The sequence below is a fragment of the Chiloscyllium plagiosum genome, unplaced genomic scaffold (assembly GCF_037043375.1).
Source record: "Chiloscyllium plagiosum isolate Xiang-an unplaced genomic scaffold, Cpla_swu_hap1 HiC_scaffold_21, whole genome shotgun sequence".
Classification (NCBI taxonomy): domain Eukaryota; kingdom Metazoa; phylum Chordata; class Chondrichthyes; order Orectolobiformes; family Hemiscylliidae; genus Chiloscyllium; species Chiloscyllium plagiosum.
In genome coordinates, this window is record NW_028270159.1 from 72,598,300 (window position 1) to 72,611,442 (window position 13,143).

A 13,143-nucleotide genomic window follows, 5' to 3' on the forward strand; every position below is an offset into this window, starting at 1 on the left:
TTTTGACTTCTGTTACTATGTTCAGAAACTGTCTTTTAGATTGATGTGAACAGAAACTGCATTTCTAATAAGCACCGTGGAATTTAGCAAAATTTATTGAGTCGCTTCTCGTCGACTCAGTTGGTATCCATGTGGCTCATATCCAGCTGTGAACATCTCTGCAGCGAATTGCACGGTTAAGGCAAAAAGACAAGGAAAGTGGCATCTCGAACCGGCTCCGAAGTCAGAGCATCCTCACAATGTGATCTGTCGTTCTCGGATTGTAATGCAACCTCCGGTTTTAGGGTGGAGAACATTCTTTGGGACTCTAATTCTGCAAAACAGACACAGTGACTGAAACGATGCTGCGCGGTATGATGTGGAACACGGCCTGCTCAGCTTTGCGCATTTTCCCTGTAGTCCGGTGTGTTTCATGTTCCGTGTAAACGTGAAAGGTGTCCTGTTTCGATCAAAGGGTGAAATCATTTAGCAAAGCAAGAATCGAAATTGCAGTAATGTCAAGCAGCTCATGGTAATTTGACCAAATCATAACCGATCGTATGTTCTCACGCACTCACAGATACATTTGTAGCTGAAAAGAGTCTGAGAAGATAGACTCAGCTTATTTATCTGGATTGATGGGCTATCATTATCTGCTGCGAAATTGATATTGTAGACGGGCACATCCCAGCAGTTGTGCGTGTCAGAGAGGGATCATGGAACCCTTTTCACGTGACTTTGCATCTGTTGTTACGCAGCATCACAATTGGAAGTGCAAGAAAATGAGGGGCGCGGCTGGCTGGTAGTGTGGCCGAGCGGTCTAAGGCGCTGGGTTTAGACTCCAGTCTCGATAGAGGCGTGGGTTCGAATCCCACCGCTGCCATTTCTGCTGATCGTTTCCAACGACGCAGCTTGTTAAAATACTGTTTCGACTCCTGCTGCATTTCTGTTTAAAACCGAAAAAACATGTCTGTGCTTCCCGGGCAATTAACTGTGGTGTGGAAAAGTGCCGACTTTTCCGGTGTCTGTGCTGTCATGATCGTGCTCGCCTCCCGCGCGGAAAATCGCAAACAGCTCTGCTGTCCCAGACAAGTTGTGCGTTTACTGGAACCGAATGGAGGCTGTTATTTCATTGCTGCTGTGAAACAAAGTCCTGCGGGGGCTCGACTCGTCGTTATTTTGTTTTCTGCTAATGGGAAAATCGTTCCAATGAATTGCGATGTCACATGTTATTGAATTTCTCCCATTTCCTTTATTTCCGTCCTGGAGACATCGGAAGGGAAAGGTAATGTAATCGAGACTGTGATTGGTGAAATTCACTTTTTAATGGCCCATTCTTATTGTGTTCTTTCTTTCTCTCTTTTCAGCATTGTCTGGGAAGTGGTGGTGCACTCAGGCTCCAGTATGTTTGAAAGAGCAGTTTGGAATTGCCCTGTTGTTAGTTGTGAGATTACTTTATGGCTCATGCCCCCGGCCTGTCTCACATTTAGCATTCATGCTCGCTGTGTCTGAAAACGCATTTGGTTTGCCAGTTTTGTTTGTGTTCCGTGTTAAATGCTTTCTGTTTTGCGATTCGCTCAATACATTACGAATTAACAGGGTTTCTGAGGTAACTTCCAGCTGCAAAAATCCTCAACTGAGAATCTGGGAAAATTTCCCGCAGTATGGTCAGTCGGAGCAAAAGTAAGGAAGTCGTTCGTTTCTGCAGTGTTTCACAATGCGACTTGTCCCGTGAGCAGTCGAACAGACTAAATGATACTGCCACAGACTGCGACGGCAAGCTCCGCTAAAAAGTGATCCTTTACAGCCGGTGTAAGCAACACAATGTTATTGGCGCACACCGCGTGGAAACAGATACTTCGGTGTATCTCGTCCATGCTCACCACATAGCCATGATTAAACAAGTCCCATTAAACAACGAGCTATTGGAAACAGAAAAGTGAAAGGTAAAATGGCTTCAACGTTCAGTGCTGGATGCCACTGAGGCTCCGCAGAGGCGACTGCGGCTTGTTTCTGTAGTGTAGTGGTCATCACGTTCGCCTTACGCGCGAAAGGTCCCCAGTTCGAAACTGGGCAGAAACTGCTTTGTTCTTCAACTGCAGAATTTAACATGGACAAGAACGGAGCTTTCTTGATTGCTTTACCATCTGCAAACTGCCTTCGAATTTGCTTGAAAAAATCTGCTCTCGGAGTGAAATGCAATGCAACTCCATTTAATTACTGTGCAAAGTATTGTAAATTTTTCTCCAACTTGGTTGTGATCATATGCCATTCTGTTTGAGAGTGTAGTGGCCTTCTGGTCCTTCCACGAAAAGCAGTACCGCATTGGCATTCCTTGCGCAGGCGGCCCGTTTCCAAGACAGGGGAGAAGCTGATGCGCTGGTGTCACAGCACACCACGGATGCCTGAACTAATCGGTCTGTCAAATGTACCCCCAAAGTCGTCTATGAAAGACATCATTTGGAAGCTGTCTGTCGTTATTCAACGTGCGAGAGTTGGCACCAGAGGTCCTGAATCATGTTTTGGAGCAGTTCGCACGTTAGTGGCTCATTCAATCAGCAACAGCAATGAAAGAAATGACACTCTCAGGGGAACCTCTGCACCTGTGCTTTCATAGCGTCGCTAGTATTAAGGTGCGCCCCGAGATCTAAGCCACGTTGGAACTGAAACGGAGGAATCGACAGCGAGGCTACAGAATGACATCGCATCCATTTGGTTTTCTTTAAATCACTGACGAGCAGGAAAATGTAAACTGGGAGGGCGAGTGGAGAAGTGAGGCAGTTGCAGCTCTGGTGAAATTCCTTCTTTGTGATTCACTCAGCATACAGAGACGTGTGAAGGTGACTCAGACGTGAGAGCTCTTCACATCGAGAACAAAAAGCACTCAAGAGCAGTTAGCACCTCTTCCGGAGAGGGGGGTGGGGTGAGCTAATTACCTTTTGACTTCTGTTACTATGTTCAGAAACTGTCTTTTAGATTGATGTGAACAGAAACTGCATTTCTAATAAGCACCGTGGAATTTAGCAAAATTTATTGAGTCGCTTCTCGTCGACTCAGTTGGTATCCATGTGGCTCATATCCAGCTGTGAACATCTCTGCAGCGAATTGCACGGTTAAGGCAAAAAGACAAGGAAAGTGGCATCTCGAACCGGCTCCGAAGTCAGAGCATCCTCACAATGTGATCTGTCGTTCTCGGATTGTAATGCAACCTCCGGTTTTAGGGTGGAGAACATTCTTTGGGACTCTAATTCTGCAAAACAGACACAGTGACTGAAACGATGCTGCGCGGTATGATGTGGAACACGGCCTGCTCAGCTTTGCGCATTTTCCCTGTAGTCCGGTGTGTTTCATGTTCCGTGTAAACGTGAAAGGTGTCCTGTTTCGATCAAAGGGTGAAATCATTTAGCAAAGCAAGAATCGAAATTGCAGTAATGTCAAGCAGCTCATGGTAATTTGACCAAATCATAACCGATCGTATGTTCTCACGCACTCACAGATACATTTGTAGCTGAAAAGAGTCTGAGAAGATAGACTCAGCTTATTTATCTGGATTGATGGGCTATCATTATCTGCTGCGAAATTGATATTGTAGACGGGCACATCCCAGCAGTTGTGCGTGTCAGAGAGGGATCATGGAACCCTTTTCACGTGACTTTGCATCTGTTGTTACGCAGCATCACAATTGGAAGTGCAAGAAAATGAGGGGCGCGGCTGGCTGGTAGTGTGGCCGAGCGGTCTAAGGCGCTGGGTTTAGACTCCAGTCTCGATAGAGGCGTGGGTTCGAATCCCACCGCTGCCATTTCTGCTGATCGTTTCCAACGACGCAGCTTGTTAAAATACTGTTTCGACTCCTGCTGCATTTCTGTTTAAAACCGAAAAAACATGTCTGTGCTTCCCGGGCAATTAACTGTGGTGTGGAAAAGTGCCGACTTTTCCGGTGTCTGTGCTGTCATGATCGTGCTCGCCTCCCGCGCGGAAAATCGCAAACAGCTCTGCTGTCCCAGACAAGTTGTGCGTTTACTGGAACCGAATGGAGGCTGTTATTTCATTGCTGCTGTGAAACAAAGTCCTGCGGGGGCTCGACTCGTCGTTATTTTGTTTTCTGCTAATGGGAAAATCGTTCCAATGAATTGCGATGTCACATGTTATTGAATTTCTCCCATTTCCTTTATTTCCGTCCTGGAGACATCGGAAGGGAAAGGTAATGTAATCGAGACTGTGATTGGTGAAATTCACTTTTTAATGGCCCATTCTTATTGTGTTCTTTCTTTCTCTCTTTTCAGCATTGTCTGGGAAGTGGTGGTGCACTCAGGCTCCAGTATGTTTGAAAGAGCAGTTTGGAATTGCCCTGTTGTTAGTTGTGAGATTACTTTATGGCTCATGCCCCCGGCCTGTCTCACATTTAGCATTCATGCTCGCTGTGTCTGAAAACGCATTTGGTTTGCCAGTTTTGTTTGTGTTCCGTGTTAAATGCTTTCTGTTTTGCGATTCGCTCAATACATTACGAATTAACAGGGTTTCTGAGGTAACTTCCAGCTGCAAAAATCCTCAACTGAGAATCTGGGAAAATTTCCCGCAGTATGGTCAGTCGGAGCAAAAGTAAGGAAGTCGTTCGTTTCTGCAGTGTTTCACAATGCGACTTGTCCCGTGAGCAGTCGAACAGACTAAATGATACTGCCACAGACTGCGACGGCAAGCTCCGCTAAAAAGTGATCCTTTACAGCCGGTGTAAGCAACACAATGTTATTGGCGCACACCGCGTGGAAACAGATACTTCGGTGTATCTCGTCCATGCTCACCACATAGCCATGATTAAACAAGTCCCATTAAACAACGAGCTATTGGAAACAGAAAAGTGAAAGGTAAAATGGCTTCAACGTTCAGTGCTGGATGCCACTGAGGCTCCGCAGAGGCGACTGCGGCTTGTTTCTGTAGTGTAGTGGTCATCACGTTCGCCTTACGCGCGAAAGGTCCCCAGTTCGAAACTGGCCAGAAACTGCTTTGTTCTTCAACTGCAGAATTTAACATGGACAAGAACGGAGCTTTCTTGATTGCTTTACCATCTGCAAACTGCCTTCGAATTTGCTTGAAAAAATCTGCTCTCGGAGTGAAATGCAATGCAACTCCATTTAATTACTGTGCAAAGTATTGTAAATTTTTCTCCAACTTGGTTGTGATCATATGCCATTCTGTTTGAGAGTGTAGTGGCCTTCTGGTCCTTCCACGAAAAGCAGTACCGCATTGGCATTCCTTGCGCAGGCGGCCCGTTTCCAAGACAGGGGAGAAGCTGATGCGCTGGTGTCACAGCACACCACGGATGCCTGAACTAATCGGTCTGTCAAATGTACCCCCAAAGTCGTCTATGAAAGACATCATTTGGAAGCTGTCTGTCGTTATTCAACGTGCGAGAGTTGGCACCAGAGGTCCTGAATCATGTTTTGGAGCAGTTCGCACGTTAGTGGCTCATTCAATCAGCAACAGCAATGAAAGAAATGACACTCTCAGGGGAACCTCTGCACCTGTGCTTTCATAGCGTCGCTAGTATTAAGGTGCGCCCCGAGATCTAAGCCACGTTGGAACTGAAACGGAGGAATCGACAGCGAGGCTACAGAATGACATCGCATCCATTTGGTTTTCTTTAAATCACTGACGAGCAGGAAAATGTAAACTGGGAGGGCGAGTGGAGAAGTGAGGCAGTTGCAGCTCTGGTGAAATTCCTTCTTTGTGATTCACTCAGCATACAGAGACGTGTGAAGGTGACTCAGACGTGAGAGCTCTTCACATCGAGAACAAAAAGCACTCAAGAGCAGTTAGCACCTCTTCCGGAGAGGGGGGTGGGGTGAGCTAATTACCTTTTGACTTCTGTTACTATGTTCAGAAACTGTCTTTTAGATTGATGTGAACAGAAACTGCATTTCTAATAAGCACCGTGGAATTTAGCAAAATTTATTGAGTCGCTTCTCGTCGACTCAGTTGGTATCCATGTGGCTCATATCCAGCTGTGAACATCTCTGCAGCGAATTGCACGGTTAAGGCAAAAAGACAAGGAAAGTGGCATCTCGAACCGGCTCCGAAGTCAGAGCATCCTCACAATGTGATCTGTCGTTCTCGGATTGTAATGCAACCTCCGGTTTTAGGGTGGAGAACATTCTTTGGGACTCTAATTCTGCAAAACAGACACAGTGACTGAAACGATGCTGCGCGGTATGATGTGGAACACGGCCTGCTCAACTTTGTGCATTTTCCCTGTAGTCCGGTGTGTTTCATGTTCCGTGTAAACGTGAAAGGTGTCCTGTTTCGATCAAAGGGTGAAATCATTTAGCAAAGCAAGAATCGAAATTGCAGTAATGTCAAGCAGCTCATGGTAATTTGACCAAATCATAACCGATCGTATGTTCTCACGCACTCACAGATACATTTGTAGCTGAAAAGAGTCTGAGAAGATAGACTCAGCTTATTTATCTGGATTGATGGGCTATCATTATCTGCTGCGAAATTGATATTGTAGACGGGCACATCCCAGCAGTTGTGCGTGTCAGAGAGGGATCATGGAACCCTTTTCACGTGACTTTGCATCTGTTGTTACGCAGCATCACAATTGGAAGTGCAAGAAAATGAGGGGCGCGGCTGGCTGGTAGTGTGGCCGAGCGGTCTAAGGCGCTGGGTTTAGACTCCAGTCTCGATAGAGGCGTGGGTTCGAATCCCACCGCTGCCATTTCTGCTGATCGTTTCCAACGACGCAGCTTGTTAAAATACTGTTTCGACTCCTGCTGCATTTCTGTTTAAAACCGAAAAAACATGTCTGTGCTTCCCGGGCAATTAACTGTGGTGTGGAAAAGTGCCGACTTTTCCGGTGTCTGTGCTGTCATGATCGTGCTCGCCTCCCGCGCGGAAAATCGCAAACAGCTCTGCTGTCCCAGACAAGTTGTGCGTTTACTGGAACCGAATGGAGGCTGTTATTTCATTGCTGCTGTGAAACAAAGTCCTGCGGGGGCTCGACTCGTCGTTATTTTGTTTTCTGCTAATGGGAAAATCGTTCCAATGAATTGCGATGTCACATGTTATTGAATTTCTCCCATTTCCTTTATTTCCGTCCTGGAGACATCGGAAGGGAAAGGTAATGTAATCGAGACTGTGATTGGTGAAATTCACTTTTTAATGGCCCATTCTTATTGTGTTCTTTCTTTCTCTCTTTTCAGCATTGTCTGGGAAGTGGTGGTGCACTCAGGCTCCAGTATGTTTGAAAGAGCAGTTTGGAATTGCCCTGTTGTTAGTTGTGAGATTACTTTATGGCTCATGCCCCCGGCCTGTCTCACATTTAGCATTCATGCTCGCTGTGTCTGAAAACGCATTTGGTTTGCCAGTTTTGTTTGTGTTCCGTGTTAAATGCTTTCTGTTTTGCGATTCGCTCAATACATTACGAATTAACAGGGTTTCTGAGGTAACTTCCAGCTGCAAAAATCCTCAACTGAGAATCTGGGAAAATTTCCCGCAGTATGGTCAGTCGGAGCAAAAGTAAGGAAGTCGTTCGTTTCTGCAGTGTTTCACAATGCGACTTGTCCCGTGAGCAGTCGAACAGACTAAATGATACTGCCACAGACTGCGACGGCAAGCTCCGCTAAAAAGTGATCCTTTACAGCCGGTGTAAGCAACACAATGTTATTGGCGCACACCGCGTGGAAACAGATACTTCGGTGTATCTCGTCCATGCTCACCACATAGCCATGATTAAACAAGTCCCATTAAACAACGAGCTATTGGAAACAGAAAAGTGAAAGGTAAAATGGCTTCAACGTTCAGTGCTGGATGCCACTGAGGCTCCGCAGAGGCGACTGCGGCTTGTTTCTGTAGTGTAGTGGTCATCACGTTCGCCTTACGCGCGAAAGGTCCCCAGTTCGAAACTGGGCAGGAACTGCTTTGTTCTTCAACTGCAGAATTTAACATGGACAAGAACGGAGCTTTCTTGATTGCTTTACCATCTGCAAACTGCCTTCGAATTTGCTTGAAAAAATCTGCTCTCGGAGTGAAATGCAATGCAACTCCATTTAATTACTGTGCAAAGTATTGTAAATTTTTCTCCAACTTGGTTGTGATCATATGCCATTCTGTTTGAGAGTGTAGTGGCCTTCTGGTCCTTCCACGAAAAGCAGTACCGCATTGGCATTCCTTGCGCAGGCGGCCCGTTTCCAAGACAGGGGAGAAGCTGATGCGCTGGTGTCACAGCACACCACGGATGCCTGAACTAATCGGTCTGTCAAATGTACCCCGAAAGTCGTCTATGAAAGACATCATTTGGAAGCTGTCTGTCGTTATTCAACGTGCGAGAGTTGGCACCAGAGGTCCTGAATCATGTTTTGGAGCAGTTCGCACGTTAGTGGCTCATTCAATCAGCAACAGCAATGAAAGAAATGACACTCTCAGGGGAACCTCTGCACCTGTGCTTTCATAGCGTCGCTAGTATTAAGGTGCGCCCCGAGATCTAAGCCACGTTGGAACTGAAACGGAGGAATCGACAGCGAGGCTACAGAATGACATCGCATCCATTTGGTTTTCTTTAAATCACTGACGAGCAGGAAAATGTAAACTGGGAGGGCGAGTGGAGAAGTGAGGCAGTTGCAGCTCTGGTGAAATTCCTTCTTTGTGATTCACTCAGCATACAGAGACGTGTGAAGGTGACTCAGACGTGAGAGCTCTTCACATCGAGAACAAAAAGCACTCAAGAGCAGTTAGCACCTCTTCCGGAGAGGGGGGTGGGGTGAGCTAATTACCTTTTGACTTCTGTTACTATGTTCAGAAACTGTCTTTTAGATTGATGTGAACAGAAACTGCATTTCTAATAAGCACCGTGGAATTTAGCAAAATTTATTGAGTCGCTTCTCGTCGACTCAGTTGGTATCCATGTGGCTCATATCCAGCTGTGAACATCTCTGCAGCGAATTGCACGGTTAAGGCAAAAAGACAAGGAAAGTGGCATCTCGAACCGGCTCCGAAGTCAGAGCATCCTCACAATGTGATCTGTCGTTCTCGGATTGTAATGCAACCTCCGGTTTTAGGGTGGAGAACATTCTTTGGGACTCTAATTCTGCAAAACAGACACAGTGACTGAAACGATGCTGCGCGGTATGATGTGGAACACGGCCTGCTCAGCTTTGCGCATTTTCCCTGTAGTCCGGTGTGTTTCATGTTCCGTGTAAACGTGAAAGGTGTCCTGTTTCGATCAAAGGGTGAAATCATTTAGCAAAGCAAGAATCGAAATTGCAGTAATGTCAAGCAGCTCATGGTAATTTGACCAAATCATAACCGATCGTATGTTCTCACGCACTCACAGATACATTTGTAGCTGGAAAGAGTCTGAGAAGATAGACTCAGCTTATTTATCTGGATTGATGGGCTATCATTATCTGCTGCGAAATTGATATTGTAGACGGGCACATCCCAGCAGTTGTGCGTGTCAGAGAGGGATCATGGAACCCTTTTCACGTGACTTTGCATCTGTTGTTACGCAGCATCACAATTGGAAGTGCAAGAAAATGAGGGGCGCGGCTGGCTGGTAGTGTGGCCGAGCGGTCTAAGGCGCTGGGTTTAGACTCCAGTCTCGATAGAGGCGTGGGTTCGAATCCCACCGCTGCCATTTCTGCTGATCGTTTCCAACGACGCAGCTTGTTAAAATACTGTTTCGACTCCTGCTGCATTTCTGTTTAAAACCGAAAAAACATGTCTGTGCTTCCCGGGCAATTAACTGTGGTGTGGAAAAGTGCCGACTTTTCCGGTGTCTGTGCTGTCATGATCGTGCTCGCCTCCCGCGCGGAAAATCGCAAACAGCTCTGCTGTCCCAGACAAGTTGTGCGTTTACTGGAACCGAATGGAGGCTGTTATTTCATTGCTGCTGTGAAACAAAGTCCTGCGGGGGCTCGACTCGTCGTTATTTTGTTTTCTGCTAATGGGAAAATCGTTCCAATGAATTGCGATGTCACATGTTATTGAATTTCTCCCATTTCCTTTATTTCCGTCCTGGAGACATCGGAAGGGAAAGGTAATGTAATCGAGACTGTGATTGGTGAAATTCACTTTTTAATGGCCCATTCTTATTGTGTTCTTTCTTTCTCTCTTTTCAGCATTGTCTGGGAAGTGGTGGTGCACTCAGGCTCCAGTATGTTTGAAAGAGCAGTTTGGAATTGCCCTGTTGTTAGTTGTGAGATTACTTTATGGCTCATGCCCCCGGCCTGTCTCACATTTAGCATTCATGCTCGCTGTGTCTGAAAACGCATTTGGTTTGCCAGTTTTGTTTGTGTTCCGTGTTAAATGCTTTCTGTTTTGCGATTCGCTCAATACATTACGAATTAACAGGGTTTCTGAGGTAACTTCCAGCTGCAAAAATCCTCAACTGAGAATCTGGGAAAATTTCCCGCAGTATGGTCAGTCGGAGCAAAAGTAAGGAAGTCGTTCGTTTCTGCAGTGTTTCACAATGCGACTTGTCCCGTGAGCAGTCGAACAGACTAAATGATACTGCCACAGACTGCGACGGCAAGCTCCGCTAAAAAGTGATCCTTTACAGCCGGTGTAAGCAACACAATGTTATTGGCGCACACCGCGTGGAAACAGATACTTCGGTGTATCTCGTCCATGCTCACCACATAGCCATGATTAAACAAGTCCCATTAAACAACGAGCTATTGGAAACAGAAAAGTGAAAGGTAAAATGGCTTCAACGTTCAGTGCTGGATGCCACTGAGGCTCCGCAGAGGCGACTGCGGCTTGTTTCTGTAGTGTAGTGGTCATCACGTTCGCCTTACGCGCGAAAGGTCCCCAGTTCGAAACTGGGCAGAAACTGCTTTGTTCTTCAACTGCAGAATTTAACATGGACAAGAACGGAGCTTTCTTGATTGCTTTACCATCTGCAAACTGCCTTCGAATTTGCTTGAAAAAATCTGCTCTCGGAGTGAAATGCAATGCAACTCCATTTAATTACTGTGCAAAGTATTGTAAATTTTTCTCCAACTTGGTTGTGATCATATGCCATTCTGTTTGAGAGTGTAGTGGCCTTCTGGTCCTTCCACGAAAAGCAGTACCGCATTGGCATTCCTTGCGCAGGCGGCCCGTTTCCAAGACAGGGGAGAAGCTGATGCGCTGGTGTCACAGCACACCACGGATGCCTGAACTAATCGGTCTGTCAAATGTACCCCCAAAGTCGTCTATGAAAGACATCATTTGGAAGCTGTCTGTCGTTATTCAACGTGCGAGAGTTGGCACCAGAGGTCCTGAATCATGTTTTGGAGCAGTTCGCACGTTAGTGGCTCATTCAATCAGCAACAGCAATGAAAGAAATGACACTCTCAGGGGAACCTCTGCACCTGTGCTTTCATAGCGTCGCTAGTATTAAGGTGCGCCCCGAGATCTAAGCCACGTTGGAACTGAAACGGAGGAATCGACAGCGAGGCTACAGAATGACATCGCATCCATTTGGTTTTCTTTAAATCACTGACGAGCAGGAAAATGTAAACTGGGAGGGCGAGTGGAGAAGTGAGGCAGTTGCAGCTCTGGTGAAATTCCTTCTTTGTGATTCACTCAGCATACAGAGACGTGTGAAGGTGACTCAGACGTGAGAGCTCTTCACATCGAGAACAAAAAGCACTCAAGAGCAGTTAGCACCTCTTCCGGAGAGGGGGGTGGGGTGAGCTAATTACCTTTTGACTTCTGTTACTATGTTCAGAAACTGTCTTTTAGATTGATGTGAACAGAAACTGCATTTCTAATAAGCACCGTGGAATTTAGCAAAATTTATTGAGTCGCTTCTCGTCGACTCAGTTGGTATCCATGTGGCTCATATCCAGCTGTGAACATCTCTGCAGCGAATTGCACGGTTAAGGCAAAAAGACAAGGAAAGTGGCATCTCGAACCGGCTCCGAAGTCAGAGCATCCTCACAATGTGATCTGTCGTTCTCGGATTGTAATGCAACCTCCGGTTTTAGGGTGGAGAACATTCTTTGGGACTCTAATTCTGCAAAACAGACACAGTGACTGAAACGATGCTGCGCGGTATGATGTGGAACACGGCCTGCTCAGCTTTGTGCATTTTCCCTGTAGTCCGGTGTGTTTCATGTTCCGTGTAAACGTGAAAGGTGTCCTGTTTCGATCAAAGGGTGAAATCATTTAGCAAAGCAAGAATCGAAATTGCAGTAATGTCAAGCAGCTCATGGTAATTTGACCAAATCATAACCGATCGTATGTTCTCACGCACTCACAGATACATTTGTAGCTGAAAAGAGTCTGAGAAGATAGACTCAGCTTATTTATCTGGATTGATGGGCTATCATTATCTGCTGCGAAATTGATATTGTAGACGGGCACATCCCAGCAGTTGTGCGTGTCAGAGAGGGATCATGGAACCCTTTTCACGTGACTTTGCATCTGTTGTTACGCAGCATCACAATTGGAAGTGCAAGAAAATGAGGGGCGCGGCTGGCTGGTAGTGTGGCCGAGCGGTCTAAGGCGCTGGGTTTAGACTCCAGTCTCGATAGAGGCGTGGGTTCGAATCCCACCGCTGCCATTTCTGCTGATCGTTTCCAACGACGCAGCTTGTTAAAATACTGTTTCGACTCCTGCTGCATTTCTGTTTAAAACCGAAAAAACATGTCTGTGCTTCCCGGGCAATTAACTGTGGTGTGGAAAAGTGCCGACTTTTCCGGTGTCTGTGCTGTCATGATCGTGCTCGCCTCCCGCGCGGAAAATCGCAAACAGCTCTGCTGTCCCAGACAAGTTGTGCGTTTACTGGAACCGAATGGAGGCTGTTATTTCATTGCTGCTGTGAAACAAAGTCCTGCGGGGGCTCGACTCGTCGTTATTTTGTTTTCTGCTAATGGGAAAATCGTTCCAATGAATTGCGATGTCACATGTTATTGAATTTCTCCCATTTCCTTTATTTCCGTCCTGGAGACATCGGAAGGGAAAGGTAATGTAATCGAGACTGTGATTGGTGAAATTCACTTTTTAATGGCCCATTCTTATTGTGTTCTTTCTTTCTCTCTTTTCAGCATTGTCTGGGAAGTGGTGGTGCACTCAGGCTCCAGTATGTTTGAAAGAGCAGTTTGGAATTGCCCTGTTGTTAGTTGTGAGATTACTTTATGGCTCATGCCCCCGGCCTGTCTCACATTTAGCATTCATGCT

General features: G+C 46.2%; 7 non-coding genes across 7 annotated transcripts; all 7 read left to right on the forward strand.

Annotated features, from left to right (window-relative positions):
* The first annotated feature begins 780 nt into the window (after positions 1–780).
* On the forward strand, positions 781–862 carry trnal-uag (transfer RNA leucine (anticodon UAG)). The gene has a single exon. It is a non-coding gene; the product is annotated as a tRNA-Leu (tRNA).
* A 1,126-nt stretch (positions 863–1,988) lies between these two features.
* trnav-uac (transfer RNA valine (anticodon UAC)) lies at positions 1,989–2,061 on the forward strand. The gene has a single exon. It is a non-coding gene; the product is annotated as a tRNA-Val (tRNA).
* Positions 2,062–3,696: 1,635 nt separating this feature from the next.
* trnal-uag (transfer RNA leucine (anticodon UAG)) lies at positions 3,697–3,778 on the forward strand. The gene has a single exon. It is a non-coding gene; the product is annotated as a tRNA-Leu (tRNA).
* A 2,834-nt stretch (positions 3,779–6,612) lies between these two features.
* On the forward strand, positions 6,613–6,694 carry trnal-uag (transfer RNA leucine (anticodon UAG)). The gene has a single exon. It is a non-coding gene; the product is annotated as a tRNA-Leu (tRNA).
* Positions 6,695–9,528: 2,834 nt separating this feature from the next.
* Positions 9,529–9,610, forward strand: trnal-uag (transfer RNA leucine (anticodon UAG)). Its single transcript has one exon. It is a non-coding gene; the product is annotated as a tRNA-Leu (tRNA).
* A 1,126-nt stretch (positions 9,611–10,736) lies between these two features.
* Positions 10,737–10,809, forward strand: trnav-uac (transfer RNA valine (anticodon UAC)). Its single transcript has one exon. It is a non-coding gene; the product is annotated as a tRNA-Val (tRNA).
* Positions 10,810–12,444: 1,635 nt separating this feature from the next.
* Positions 12,445–12,526, forward strand: trnal-uag (transfer RNA leucine (anticodon UAG)). The gene has a single exon. It is a non-coding gene; the product is annotated as a tRNA-Leu (tRNA).
* Positions 12,527–13,143: the final 617 nt, after the last annotated feature.